The 13352-nt window shown below is 30.5% G+C and overlaps 1 long non-coding RNA gene across 28 annotated transcripts in view; it reads right to left on the bottom strand.

Moving 5' to 3' along the window:
• Nucleotides 1-11101, bottom strand: part of LOC131603384 (uncharacterized) — a 36997-nt gene extending 25896 nt beyond the window's left edge. For 9 of the 28 annotated variants that reach the window (XR_009284334.1, XR_009284340.1, XR_009284342.1 and 6 more), the window contains exons 1-12: nt 10356-11101; nt 10209-10265; nt 9554-9824; nt 9203-9266; nt 9029-9113; nt 8801-8940; nt 8553-8623; nt 7890-8027; nt 7613-7746; nt 7468-7512; nt 3906-4046; nt 3030-3870 (exon numbers count right to left, since the gene is read on the bottom strand). This is a non-coding gene — a long non-coding RNA (uncharacterized LOC131603384). Of the gene's footprint in view, nt 1-3029; nt 4047-7467; nt 7513-7612; nt 7747-7889; nt 8028-8552; nt 8941-9028; nt 9114-9202; nt 9267-9553; nt 9825-10208; nt 10266-10355 lie in introns of all 28 variants that reach the window. The other 19 variants (XR_009284326.1, XR_009284336.1, XR_009284330.1 and 16 more) reach the window with 19 other exon arrangements.
• Nucleotides 11102-13352: the final 2251 nt, after the last annotated feature.

Genomic DNA, 13352 nt, shown 5'->3' with positions numbered 1-13352 from the left:
ATTGCTCTTATGGGCTGGAGTACAGCCGGAGAATGGAGGTGGGGAGACCTCGGGATTAACTGGCCTCAGTTGAATGTCAACACGAACGCTGAGGGGCTGCGTGCAGCTGCTGCACCACCGCTGTCTCACCCAGATTTCCAAACCAGAGCGGAACAGAGCTCCCTTCATTCTTCGGGCCAGCTTCAGCAGGATGCGGGCGCCAACAGTTCTGCCCCGACTCTGTTGGATCAGCTGATGCTCGAGCTGGAAAGCGTGAATTTCACTAATTCAGGGGCGGATAAAGTGTTTTGGAAGCCGGAAAAGGAGGGAGCTTTCACGGTAAGAAGTTGTTATAAGTTACTCAACTCTAGACATGTTCCATTAGGTCCGGTAGGAGAATTTGATATAGCATTATCTCTTGTTTGGAAGATGGATGTGCCGTTGAAATCTAAAGCTTTCGGATGGCGTAGTTTTCTTAATAGAATACCGACAAAAGGAGCTCTTGTTAGAAAGGGAATTATTCCTAACTCCAATTCTTATTGTGCCTTTTGTCGTGAAACCATAGAGGAACCTGTTCATTTATTGGTGTCTTGTTATTGCATTGAGCTGATTTGGAGGGAAATGGCCGATTGGCTCGGTTTTGACAACTACAAAGTGGTGGGGATTAAGGAAAGCTTTATGTGGTGGTACAATTATGGGAGGAGAGTAGGTCTTAGAAAGGGAAAAGAAGGAGTGGTTTGGTTGGCGGTGGTGTGGCATATTTGGATGGTTAGGAATCGCATTGTGTTTAAAGGCGATACTTGGAACATCTCCGATATAGTTTGGGGCGCTAAAGCTTTGGTGTGGCGTTGGTCTTTCGTAGGGAAAAATATACATCCCAATTGTAATTTTTACGAGTTTAGTAGGGATCCCCTATTTTTTCTGTCGTAATGCTCAATTGGAGTCTATTTTTCTTTGTCCGGTACTCATTCCGGGCCTCTTGTATTCTGTTTTGAGAACTTTGGTTCTCTTGATCAATATATTCCTTGCGTATTAAAAAAAAAAAAAAACGTTATGACAATCCTGAAAGCCAAGTGCAGATTTTATTTTGAAGCTAACCGATGTGGGACTAATTCTTTGCATTATCTTCACATATAAACACTATTTGTCTATATTTGTCCACTATATTTGATGAAAATATGCAGATTTTAATCATGATGACTTGTGTAATGGATTAATTATGATTACTACAGTTATAGTTATCTTACCTCAATAGACAAAATAAAACTTGACTTCTGTGCCACACAGAAGTATAATCCAAGTGTGGCAATTGGAAAGACATGGATTGCTAAGGATACTTGAATAGTAAGGCCCGGGAAAGCCCTCAATCGCAACACATAGCACAACTGACATCTTTATAATAAATACAAAAAAGTCAAAATAACTCTATGAAGAGTTTGATAAAAAAATATGCAGATTTTGGAAAATGTATTATAACAAACAAGCCACATCATAACACCTTTATATTTCAGCTCAGCATAACCAAACTTAATAAAACAAAATCAATTTCAAAAGAAATCAAATTGAAGCGACTTACTCGATTTAATTTTTATTAGTTGTTTATTTGTGTGGTGCCTTAACAACATATAATGCACAAGGCATGTTGTAGCAACACTTAAGAGCGATCTTTCTTGTCTCAATTAACCATCCAAAAAAAACAAATATTTTGCAGATCCTTCATTTGATGGAGTCCACACTCAAAGATTTGTGAATTACTTTGACACTGTAAAATCAGTGTCGTTATTAGGATTTTTATCAATAGATAAATATAAACTTTACTATTTAATGAAGTTAAACTATACAAAACCCAGTGATTTTTAGGACAAAAATTGCAGGCTGCCTCTTTTCTGCATATGTTCCTCCCCATTCTTCTTGACCTTTCAAGCTGCCGCAATCTTATTCAATAGAACCACTTTTCTTATAGCATAAGAGATTCCCTCAAACCCTACAATATCAGAGGGCAAGACACCCAGACATTAGTTGATTGACATAAAAAAGAAACAAAATCTAAAAAGCACAATAACCATACGAGACACTTGAGCTACATAAAGAACATGAGAACACAACCAAACTCTTAAAAATTATCAGACAAGACATGAATATAATACAGAAGATAAAATAAGAAATATTAAAATATGAAACTTCGCAGTTGTACGAACGATCTAGAATGTCAAATTAAGGGCGAAGGAGTCATGTACACCCTAAAATTTTTAAAGATGATTTGCAAGTCAAATGGGGAAGCATATGTTGAAGGCAGGATACAAATAACAATAACAAATGCTACCAAAAGGATCGCAATATACAGAGAAATTTCCAAACTTTCTGATCAAATAATGCTTCCACTGACAACCACTTTCATTTCAAACACAGGTGACTAAATCTATAAAGAAAATAAAAACAGAAAGAGTTAATCAGATTCACTTACCAATTGTTTTTCAACATAAAATTGTTTGTAAATTACTATCATAACTATATGAATATTTAATGTCTCCAAAATTTTAAATAAATCATTGCAGCAATATATCAAACACAAAATAAGCATGAAAATGAGACAAAAAGTTTCTGTTTTAATTAAAATGGAAAATATCTGCAAATGAGAAGACTCCAAAAATACCTGAGAAAGAAAGAGAGATAACAGCAATAAAATTGAAAACTCCTTTGGAGCACGAGAAATTAACAATGATTTGAGCAGGAAGATGAATGCATTTATATCATTCCATTTTCAAGAAGTGAATGAAACAAAAGAAAAGTTCAATTTGGAATTGTACTTTTATCCTTGATTTTGATTTGGACATGGAGACACGTTAAAATTACCAAATTTAAGTTACAATGAAGATTTGGAAATTCAAGGTGACAAAGTACAAATATTTTAATATCCCAGGTTATCACACCCGTCTATTTTGCAGTAAAGCCAAAAACAAAATATTCAACCTGTCCCAAACCGGATACATCCAGTTCAACCTGACACAAATATTTTAACTAAAACTGAAAACCTTTGGTTGCATCACTACCATTTCATTGTAGATCTCCCTTACTTTGATTTTCTGCTACACAGCATGCCAACCGTTCATATTTTGAACAATCTGCCTTTGGCTCAGGATTGCTTTCAAAATCCAAGAGCACTCAGTTTTAATACCAACTGTCATGACAGTTTCCTTCTTGATGTAGTATGTATGTACCCACTTCACCCACAAGTTGTCACTCTTTTGGCTAAGGTTCCACAAAAGTTTTATCAGCTGAATTTGATTCCACTTTTCAATCAAGATTCCACTTTTCAATCGATATCATGTTAAGACCACCCCTGTTTTTTGGCGCACAAACAGTCTTCCAAGCAATGTGGGATTTGCTTTTCATGTCTCCTTGACCTGTCCATAAAAACGTACGCAAATAAAATTAAGTTTCTTTATTATAGTCTTGGGCAAGGGCAAGCAACTCCACCAATAGTTTGTTTTTGCAAATAGGACACTCCTTATGAGTTGAAGCCGGCCAGCATAACTCAAGAAGTTTACGCTCCAGTGTTTTATTCTACTGACTAAATTCTCAATCAAGCACATATAGTGATGGGAGACACATTAAAATTACCAAATTTAAGTTACAATGAAGTTTTGAAACTTCAAGGTGACAAAGTACAAATATTTTCATATCCCAGGTTATCACAACCGCCTATTTTGCAGTAAAGCCAAAAACAAGATATTAAACTATTTACCTGAACAAACCTATCCCTAACCGGATACATCCAGTTCAACCCCAGTCCCAAATCGGATAAATCCAGTTCCAAACTTTTAAATTTTTTTAAATTTAACTTTAAGGACAAAACCTAGTGATTTTTAGGACAAATATTGCAGGCTGCCTCTTTCCCGCATATGTTCTTCCCCGTTCTCCTTGACCTTTCAAGCTGCCGCAATCTTAGTCAATAGAACCACTTTTCTTAAGCACTAATCATTGAATGTAGGCTTTGCTAGGAAAGGCTCTTCAGCAACATATACTATACAGAGTTTCATCAAAGTTCCAAGAGATTCCCTCAAAACCTACAATATCACAGAGCAAGACACCCAGACATTAGTTGATTGACACAAAAAAGAAACAAAATCTAAAAAGCACAATAACCGCAGATAAAATAAGAATTATTAGAACATGAGAACACAACCAAACTCTTAAAAATTATCAGACATGACATGAATATTATACAGCAGATAAAATAACAATTATTAAAACATGAAACTTCACAGTTGTACGAACGATCTAGAATATCAAATTAAGGGCGAAAGAGTCATGTACACCCTAAAATTTTTATTAAAGATGATTTGCAAGTCGAATGGGGAGCATATGTAGGAGGCAGGATACAAATAACACTAACAAATGCTACCAAAAGGATCGCAATATACAGAAATTTCCAAACTTTCTGATCAAATAATGCTTCCACTGACAACCACTTTCATTTCAAACACAGGTGACTAAATCTATAAAGAAAACAAAAACAGAAAGAGTTAATCAGATTCACTTACCAATTGTTTTTCAACATAAAATTGTTTGTAAATTACTATCATAACTATATGAATATTTAATGTCTCAAAATTTTAAATAGGGTTAATACCTATTTTGCCCCCTGCCATATGGGGTGTAGTTGAAAAATCCCCCTGCCAAAAAAAAAGTTTCAAGAAGTGCCTTGTAAAATTTCAGAAGTTTGATTTTGAACCTTTTTCACGCCACCTCATTAAAAAGTCTGATGTGGCAATTTTTTTTTAATTTTTTTTATTATTTTTAATGACGTGGATTGCACAGGTGGCATTTTTATTATTTTTTTATTTATTTTAATTCCACTCGGCACTTTTATTATTATTTTATTGTTTGGTTTTTGAAATGTTAAATATAAAAGCCCAAAAAATGGTCCCAACGGGTGTTGAACCCGGGACACAAAGAATACTTGGCCAGCACCTTTACCACTACGCTGTGTGCTACTTCTTGTTATATATATGCCTTCGCTACATTATAATTATAATAGTTAATTTAACGTTATTAGCATTAATAATAAATATTTTCATGATTAATTAATATAAATATTATTAGTTAATAATTATTAGTTATTAGTTAATATTTAGGTCCTAATATTTATTAGTTAATGTTATTAATTAATATTACTTAAACTATAAATTAATAATTAATATTTATTTTACTGTTAATGCTAATGAAATTATAAAATATAAACTAAATTAAACTAAATTAATATAAATATTATTATTTTATATTTTAGTGTTACTGTTAATTTGTTTTACAGTTAAACTAAATTATAAAATATAAACTAAATATATTTTCATTTAATGTTTATGTTTACTGTTAATTTGTTAATTTGTAAAATATAAACTAAATTATAAAATAGTTTTACTATTAATTTGTTTTACTGTTAAACTAAATATAAACTAAATTAAACTAAATTATAAACTAAATATAAACTAAATTAAACTAAAATAATAATTAATATTTATCTTATTATTAGTGTTAATTTGTTTTACTATTAATTAATATTAGTATTATTTAATTTAACGTTATTAAATAATATTAATTTAATTTAGTTTATATTTCTAATTAATATTAGTTTAATTTAATTTAACGTTTATGTTTAATTTAATTTATTTTTATTTAATTTATTTTTATTTAATTTATTTAATATTATTTTACTATTAACGTTATATTTATGTTAATTAATTTAATTTAAACAATTTATGTTAATATTTATATTTAATTTAATTTACTATTAACGTTATTAATTAATATTATTTTCTATTAATTTAATTTAGTTTATAAAACACTATTATAAAATCTATAGTAATAGTATATAAAATATATATTAAAAAGGTTATAGTATAACTAGTTGTATATAAATATCAATTAAATGCATATTGTTATAGTTGGATACTATAACAATAATTAAATGCAACTGTATAACAACTTGAATCATGCAGCCCAAAAGTGCCAAGTGGAATTAAAATAAATAAAAAATAATAAAAATGCCACCTGTGCAATCCACGTCATTAAAAAAATTAAAAAAAAATTGCCACATCAGACTTTTTAATGAGGTGGCGTGAAAAAGGTTCAAAATCAAACTTCTGAAATTTTACAAGACACTTCTTGAAACTTTTTTTTTGGCAGGGGGTTTTTTCAACTACACCCCATATGGCAGGGGGCAAAATAGGTATTAACCCTTTTAAATAAATCATTGCAGCAATATATCAAACACAAAATAAGCATGAAAATGAGACAAAAAGTTTCTGTTTTAGTTAAAATGGAAAATATCTGCAAGTGAGAAGACTCCAAAATACCTGAGAAAGAAAGAGAGATAACAGCCATAAAATTGAAAACTCCTTTGGAGCAAGAGAAAGTAACAATGATTTGAGCAGGAAGATGAACGCATTTATATCATTCCATTTTCAAGAAGTGAATGAAACAAAAGAAAAGTTCAATTTGGAAATTGTACTTTTATCCTTGATTTTGATTTGGACATGGAGACACATTAAAATTACCAAATTTAAGTTACAATGAAGTTTTGAAAATTCAAGGTGAAAAAGTAACAATATTTTAATACCCCGGGTTATCAAAACCGGTCTATTTTGCGGTAAAGCCAAAACCCAGATATTAAACTATTTACCTGAACAAACCTATCCCAAACTGGATACATCCAGTTCAACCTGTCCCACACCGGATAAATCCATTTAAAACTTTTAAATTTCTTTAAATTTAATTTTAAAAAAATTAAGGCTAAATTACAGTTTTGGTCCCCCTGTTTTAGGTTTTTCACGATTTTGGTCCTCCTATTTTCTTTTTAAACAGTTTTGGTCCGATGCAACTGTTCATGTACTATTCATGTACGGACATGTACTGTTCATGTACGGACATGTACTGTTCATGCACTATTCATGGACAAAATTGGGATGGGGGACCAAAAGTGTTTAAAAAGAAAATAGGGGGACCAAAATCGTGAAAAACCTAAAATAGGGGGACCAAAACTGTAATTTAGCCAAAAATTAACTTAAACTGAAACCACTTTTTCATAGTTAAGTTCAATAGTTAAGCCTAACGATAATTAGAGATATATACATGTTAAAACCCACTACCTACGCTTCTTAATGACTGCCACTAAAAAACGATATGCAGCTCTCAACATAACCTATTAATTTTGTGACTATCCAATTTACAGCATGCCATGCAAAAGTCCTTTCAAAATTATATTGACGATAAATCCAACGCTCCAATGTCACAAATAGTTACGGATTAAACTTGCAAAAATGACTACATAAAAGAATTATATATAAAAATATATGTATCAGATTTTAAAAGTCAGTGTCTAAGAACCTGGCCAGGTCAAAAAGCCACCAAGTACTACAATCTTTGATGGACCGGCAAGTTTAATGTTACCAGATACAGATCAAAGATAAAATAAGCATCTAATTTTACCGGCAAAAATTTGAGTCCGCAGAGGTGATTCGTTTTACTTGTCCACTGTATTTGATGAAAATGTGCAGAGTTTGGTCAGGATGGTTTCTTAATGGTTTACAATTACATAAACATCATAAAAAAGCAATCCTACGGTTATAGTTACCTTACCCCAACACATTGACAGACAGTAAGACTTGACTGTTGTGCCAGAGAGAGGGAAATCCAATGATCACTAAGGATAGTTGAAAAGTAAAGCCTGCGAAAGCCATCATCCTCAGGACACAACACAACTGGCATCTTAAAAAAAAAAAAGGAATACAAAAGAAGATCAAAATAAATAATTAAGCACACATCATGTGCCGAACAGACAAAATGAAAATGACCATTCTCATTTTACAGCTTTTTAAAAATATATAATAAAGCTTGTAGAAAAAGCTTACAATATCATGAACTTTTGCAGATTGATGGAATTTCATACCCTCGGGCCAATCAGTTCTATGAAGTGAATTTGTGGCAGAATGGGCCGCCGAATCAACTAAACTTCTTGCAGATGAAAATAGAAGAACTTTTCATCAGAGCTGGTAAAAAATGCATGTGTTAGAATCAAATATGTAGAGATCATATTCCCACACCTATTACTAACTAATTGTTGATCCAGATCATGCGATGAAAACTGATAACGTATTTAGCATTTAGGTAAGTTTGTAATGATTTCAAGAAATATTAGTACCAAATGTTATTTTTTTATATTCTTCAAAGTATTTGCGCAATAGTCATTAAAGTCTTCTAAAAAGAGATGGGGATAAAAAAAATAAAAAATAAAAACTTGTTAAAATGAAAACCATTTTCTTAAAGTTCATTCTACTTAAGCCACTGTCCACATCACTCTCAAGATTGATGCATGGTATGGTCTCTGAAATATAAATTGTAAACCTTTCATCATAGCCAACATCCCTACCATATCATAAGTCAATACATTACATGCATACCAAAACTATACCACTATAGCAAATTCTATGTAAGTTGTTTCTCCAGCATATATGAAACAAGAGGAAAAAATGATCTTACTCTGATGTGCATTGGGAATGTGAGTACCAGCTTACCTGAATCGTGGAAGGAAAGCGCTACTTATGGTTTGAGTTAGGTTAAGCGCGCCTGAGCATTTTCAGTTGAGCTGCATCATCACACCTTCATTCTTTAGCTCAACATAACAAAACTTAACAAAACAGGATCACTTTTAAAAACAAATTAAACTGAAGTAACTTATTGGATCTCATTTTCATTAATTTTTATTCATGCGGTGCTTTACCAACATATATTGAACAAGGCCTGTTATAGCAGTACTTAATACCTTCATGAGCATTCATTCTTATCACCTACAGTATAACGATTTTGAGTAGCACTCAAGTATAACAATATTTGGTTTTCAAAAGCATCCTCGACTGAGATCTTCATTACACTAAACTTAAGAGAGGACAACAAAGATCTTACCTGCACGAAATTCCAATGGCGCACTTTAGCTTACAGGATTTATTTTTTCCATAAATAATTTTATAGAAATAATGAGATTAACCAAAACCTGACTCCATTGATAATTACCAGCTTCCTTCTCAACAAAGGTATACCACACTTGACTTGAGGAACATTTACTGGACTGCTAGAAACTGCATATAGTTAGAACAATTTAGAATGAAGTAACACACATAACACTCCAATACTAAAGATCAAAGATAAAATGAGCATCTATTGTTACCATCAAAATTATTGTTCCCATGCAACGTAAGGAGACTCCACGAGAAATTTGTCAGATCCTAACCCTAAAAAGTTAATATAAAACCAAATGTTGGGTTTTAAATATTTAAGCATTAAGAAAGAACTCCCAAATTAGAGCTATGAAAATAAAAGAAAACTAACAGTAGCACTAGTAAGCCTTTAACACCAAAATTTTACTTTTCTAAAAGAACTCAGACATTAAACCAATGTAACCTTGCTATAACCCACATAAATAACTTTTTGTATCTATAAAAAAGTTCCAGGTTCATTTTTCATAACTGAATGCAGATTTCAGCGACCCAACAAAAAGAAAAGCAAGAGAGAATAATACCATAGAAAGGCTATCTCCTTGAGTTTGAAATGGAATAACTATTTGTGATGATTTGTCAGAATTGGGAGAACGCACTGTTGTTCCATCACAACCATCTTCAACTGGGTGTGAATTGTCGTGTTCAAATGGAAGATTGGTGAATTGAGATAGCGGTTTCTCCTTCTCATTCTTCCAACTCACTGCCATTCACACTGCCTCTTCTTGCTTTAACCATCACAACCTCCCTCTTCTCCACTCGTAAGAGAAACTGTGTTCATGGTGTCATGCACGGCTATTATATTAACAAGACAAAAAAATAATATAAGAAAATTATTGTAGAAGTGTCCTCTATTAAAAGATTTTTTATGATAAAAAAAGTTTTCATTAGTGGTATTTAATTATCTTTTATATAAACTTGTAAAATTGAAGGTAGAAATTTTGTGATATTAAACTAAAACTTTCTCCTTTGTGTGATTTTCTAATCGTTTCGCAATGGACCTGCAATTCATTAACGGATAAAACTTGCTCTTCTTGCTACATTCTAGAGCAAGTAACTTTGCATCTTTCGTTTCTCGATTCATAACATCAAAACCGGCATGATTCTTTCCATACAAGCACCAAGTTCCTTAGCTATCCTTATTCACAATTACATCACTAGCACAGAACGTGAACTCACCAATGGTATCTATGATTTGAGAAATAGCAGTCGTTGTCGGATCAGAAGTAAACAAATCTACAAGCATCATATTACAAAGCAGTTCAGTAATAAATGAAATAACAACCCTTTTCTTCCCATGATACAAATAACAGTAACAAATCCTACCAAAAGGATCGCAATTTACAGAGAAATCTCCAAAACCTTCTGATCAACAATGCTTCACAGACAATAACTTCATTTCAAACACAGGTGATTAGATCTGATAACAATATATCAAGAAAACAAAAAACAGAAAGAGTTGATCAGATTCATTTACCAATTGTTTTTCAACATAGATTGTTAATAAATACCTATCATAAGTTTATGAACATTTAATGCCTCCAAAATTTTAAACAAATCATTGCAGCATTATATCAAACACAAAAGAAGCATGAATATGAGACCAAAAAAAAAGCTTCTTTTTTAGTTAAAATGGAAAATATTTGCAAGTGAGAAGACTCCAAAGTCAACAAATACCTGTGAAAGACTTCAAGAAAGATAACAGCAATGAAAGTAACAATGATTTGAGCAGAACATAAAAGGAAACAAAAGTAGATATCAATTTGGAAATTTCCCTTGTTTCTTTCTCTCTCCCAATATGTATCCGAACCTGTTTTTCCCAGTGTAGTAGATGAATTTTCCATCCATTTTTTTTGCAAGGATTGTCGAATTCTTTGAAACCCAGGAGAAAGATCTATTTTGACATCGTTTTGGGTTTTGTTTTATTTGTGTTTTCTGGTTTTTATTTGCAAAAGGAACCGGTGAATACATAGGACTGTAAAATAGATGTGATTTGACACTGTAAAATTGATGCGATTTGACACAGCAAGATCTTATGAAGTCGACGATATCGTGAATATCTGGTCAATATAACTTTGAAAGAATTTGAAATTTATTCTTATGTACTCCCTCCATTCTCTTTTATAAAACTTTGAAAGAATTTGAAATTTATTCTTATGTACTCCCTCCATTCTCTTTTATAAGAAAAAAACACATTTCATAAACCTAATTAAAAGTCAAACAATTGTGTAACTTCTAAAAATATGAGTTAACTATTTACACCATTATCCTTTAGTAATTTTTTTAAAATATATTTATAATGATGAGCCACCCTTATAATAATTAGGGCATTAATTGGTATTCTTTACACTGTTCCACATTTCATATTCTATTCATATGGCCAAAAACTTTTCTTTTCCTTCTTCTTTCAAAAAAGTTTGCCAAATTTTCATTCAAAAACTAGTGTGATACCCGTGCATTCGCACGGGTACCGTTGTTTTCGCGCATTTGAATTGAGGAAAATAAAAGATATTAGTAAAAGATTAAATTTGAATTAAAATGAAAAAGTTATAAAAATATTAATATTAAAAAAATTGAATATTGAAAATAAAAAGTAATTAAGAAAATAAAGTTTATATGTTATTTTATTAGTATGTAATAAAAATTGGAAAGATCAATTATTTGGCTTAAATTATTACTGTTTTATCAACAGTAGAATAAAATGTGACATGCATAAAGAATAGACAACACAATATCAATTGTCCTATGCAATAAATTTAGTCATATTTGCTTTCAACATAATAACATCGCTTCCCGTTAATATTGAATATTTAAATTAATTACTCCATGTTCCCATTAATATTCCATAGTTTGATCAATAACTTCATGTTCCTGTTAATATACAATATTTTGTTTTGATTAATAACTTATTATTTTCATTAATATTCAATATTTTAATCTGTAACTTCATGTTCCCGTTGTTATTCAATATTTTGATCAGTAATTTCATGTTTCCGTTAATATTAATATTTTGATCAGCAACTTCATGTTTTCGCTAATATTAATATTTTGAACATGAATATATATTTGTTTTTATAAATTTTTTTTTTTGGAATTATTGTCATAATTTAACATTTTTGTTAATATTCAATATTTTGATCAGTAAATTCATGTTTCCGTTAATATTCAATAATTTTGATGAGTAACTTCATGTTCTCGTTAATATTCAAAATTTTGATCAGTAATTTCATGTTTTCGTTAATATTAATATTGTGATCAGTAATTTCATTTTTCTGTTAATATTCAATATTTTTATTAGTAATTTCATGTTGCTGTTAATGTTCAATATTTTGAATAGTAACTTCATGTTTACGCTAATATTAATATTTTGATCAGTAACTTCGTGTTCCTGTTAATATTCAATATTTTTATCAGTAACTTCATGTTCCCGTTATTAGTAAATTCATGTTCTCGCTATTATTCAATATTTTGATCGTAAATTCATGTTCTCCCTACTATTCAATATTTTGATCATTAACTTTATGTATCCGTTAATATTTAATATTGTGATCAGTAATTTAATATTCCCGTTAATATTTAATATTTTGATCACTAACTTTATGTTCCTGTTAATATTAATTGATTAAAATCAATTTAAAAATCAATGGTTTACTTGGTGTAAAAAATAAAATAGGATAGTTAAATAAAAATTATATGAAAAAATAAATATGAAGATATGAAGGAATTGCATCTGTTTCTAAAGTATAATAAAAATAAAATATTTTAAAAGAAGTAATAAAATATTTTATTAATGATAAGGTTGAAAACTAATATTTCGGTTAATGCATTAAAAAATTGCATTTCGAATGATTAGTAGTAGTACAATTTACTCACACACAAGTCAAAATTAAACTCATTAACACATACATAAAGAACCGTGCTTACCACTAAAGCATGATAATTGAATTTCAAGATTATGCTAACTATTCTTGATTGTACGTTATTTTCACTTCAGCAACTAACTAAAAAAAAGTTTGTATAGCAATTACATTAAAATATATAAGACAATATATTTTAAGGTTTGGACATCCAGAGATTGCTACTTTACAAATTTCACCTCTTATTCCATTTGGTTCATTCATTATGAACAATGAGCCTCAATTCTTAAGCATGATTGACAGATAGGAAGAACTGTTTATATATATATATATATATATATATATATATATATATATATATATATATATATATATATATATATATAAGAATACAAAGGCATGGCCGATAAAAAGGTTAAATCAATTCACTACATTTATCGTCGAATAAATAGGTATCTTGTCTTAG

This window comes from Vicia villosa, linkage group LG5 (genome assembly GCF_029867415.1).
Source record: "Vicia villosa cultivar HV-30 ecotype Madison, WI linkage group LG5, Vvil1.0, whole genome shotgun sequence".
NCBI classification, from domain to species: domain Eukaryota; kingdom Viridiplantae; phylum Streptophyta; class Magnoliopsida; order Fabales; family Fabaceae; genus Vicia; species Vicia villosa.
The sequence above is the reverse complement of the archived record's forward strand: the minus strand, read 5'-3'. Positions and strand labels throughout refer to the sequence as shown.